A 2,142-nucleotide genomic window follows, 5' to 3' on the forward strand; every position below is an offset into this window, starting at 1 on the left:
AAAATTCCATCTCAAAAAACAAAAGAAACTATGATATACTTACATAGTGGAATACTACTATGCAATAAAAAGAATGAATCACTGATATACATTACAATATTGATGAAACTAAGAAACATGTTGAGTAAACGAAGCCAGTATGAGTACACATCATATGATTTCATTTGTATGAAGTTCAAGGACAGACAAATGAGATCTAGGGTGATAAATCATAATAGTGATTGTGGGAGAGGGAGGGGTGGTGGGGGCATTATAGCTTGGTACTGACTGGAAAAGGGCATGAAAGAATTTTCTGAGGTAATGGAAGATGTTCTTGATCTTGATCTGGTTGATGGTTATTAACTGAGTACATTCATTTGTCAAAATCATAAAGCTACACACTTTTAATACCTGTGTACTTTACATGATATCAATTATATTTTATTAGAGTACTATCAGTATAAAATAAAGTAAGCCACCATTTGTGAGGGGTAAACTGCATCATCTTGACTACAGCTTTACATTAGAGGAGGTTTCTTTGTAAATTTGGTCTTTAGCACTCATTCAAGGCTGGTCTAATTGTATTTTATTTGCAAGACGTTTTAAAGTTATCAACAGACCAGGAAATTCTCAACATTTACAAGGACTCTCAGATTTACTTTGGAATCAGAACAGCATGTTCCCTGTTAGATTTCACTTTCACTTTCAGTTCTAGATTCCTGGGTTTCTTTACACATAAAAATCTAAAAACTTACAGTGAAAAAGCATTAGGCTACAACTAAAGTTGTTACAACATTATGTGAAATTCCTTCCAGAGAAAAAATATTTTTAATAATAATTCCCCTCAAGGGAAACATACTTTTAAATTGATTATTTAATAATAGGATACTGAAAGCATATCACTTTCAGGGATTGTCAGAGTTCCAAGCCAGGAATGGGGTGAAAAACTCTGTCATTCACACCTTGCTCATATACTGACAGTAGAAAAAAAACTAGAAAACTGAGAGGCCAAGCGTGGTGGCTCATGTCTGTAATCCCAGCACTTTGGGAGGTCAAGGCAGATAGATCACTCGAGCCCAGGAGTCTAAGACCAGCTGGAGCAACACGGCAAGGCTCTGTCTCTATAAAATATACAAAAATTAGCCAAGCATGGTAGCCCATGACTGTAGTCACAGCTATTCAGGAGGCTGAGGTGAGAGGATGGATTGAGCCCAGTAGGTTGAGGTTATAGTGAGCTGAGATTGTGCCACTGCATTTCAGCCTGGGTGACAGAACAAGGCTCTGTCTCAAAAAAATAAAAATGAAAAAACTAAACCAAAAAACAAAACCACAAACAAACAAACGAACCTAGAAAACTGAAGATAGTAATGGCTATACAGTATGTGTCTAACTTGTCGCTTTCCTCAAAGGTTTCCTTGTGTATTTCTGTCGTGAAAAGAGTATTTGGAGCTTGGAATTCACTGGCTTGGAAGAAAATAAAAGAGTATTTGGAGAGAAAATATATTTAGGCTGTGCTTGCTTTGGCAGCACACATACTAAAATTGGAACCATACCGAGAAGATTAGCATGGCCCCTGCGCAAGGATAACAGCTAGATGCTGAAAGGAAAAGAGGAGCTTTTGTTATAAAGTATGTGAGACATATAAAGAGTTAGAAAGAAAATGCAAGGTATGTTACACCATTAAAGATATGGATGCAGGTTTAGAATAGAGAAAGCCTAAGTGGATAGTTTGGATAGATTGGCTCCATTTTTGTTAGTCAGTAAACAAATGTTTACTGAGCACCTTTGAGCAGACACTCTACTAGTACTAGAATAACGCAGTGAACAAATACGTACAGTGCTTGCCCAGACACATTTATCTAGAGAAACTATTTTTTTTTAATTGTGCAAAATGTTGCAAAGGAGACATGTTAATTTGCTTCCAACCTAGTAGACCTGACCCTAGCTCTCATGATCAGTTTGAAAAGCGTGGGACTCAGTCAATTCAAGGATTTCTTAAGCCATGGTCTTTATTTGTTTTTATTTATTTACTTTTTTGGCAATGGAGTCTTACTCTGTCTCCCAGGCTGGAATGCAGTAGCGAGATCTCAGCTCACTGTAATCTCCGCTTCCCGGGTTCAAGCAATTCTCCTACCTCAGCCTCTCAAGTAGCTGGGATTACAG

General features: G+C 37.3%; 1 non-coding gene across 1 annotated transcript; it reads left to right on the forward strand.

Annotated features, from left to right (window-relative positions):
- Positions 1-1,490: 1,490 nt before the first annotated feature.
- On the forward strand, positions 1,491-1,598 carry LOC111540367. Its single transcript, XR_002730955.1, has one exon. It is a non-coding gene; the product is annotated as a U6 spliceosomal RNA (small nuclear RNA).
- The last annotated feature ends 544 nt before the right edge of the window (positions 1,599-2,142 follow it).

The sequence above is a fragment of the Piliocolobus tephrosceles genome, chromosome 13 (genome assembly GCF_002776525.5).
Source record: "Piliocolobus tephrosceles isolate RC106 chromosome 13, ASM277652v3, whole genome shotgun sequence".
Classification (NCBI taxonomy): Eukaryota; Metazoa; Chordata; class Mammalia; order Primates; family Cercopithecidae; genus Piliocolobus; species Piliocolobus tephrosceles.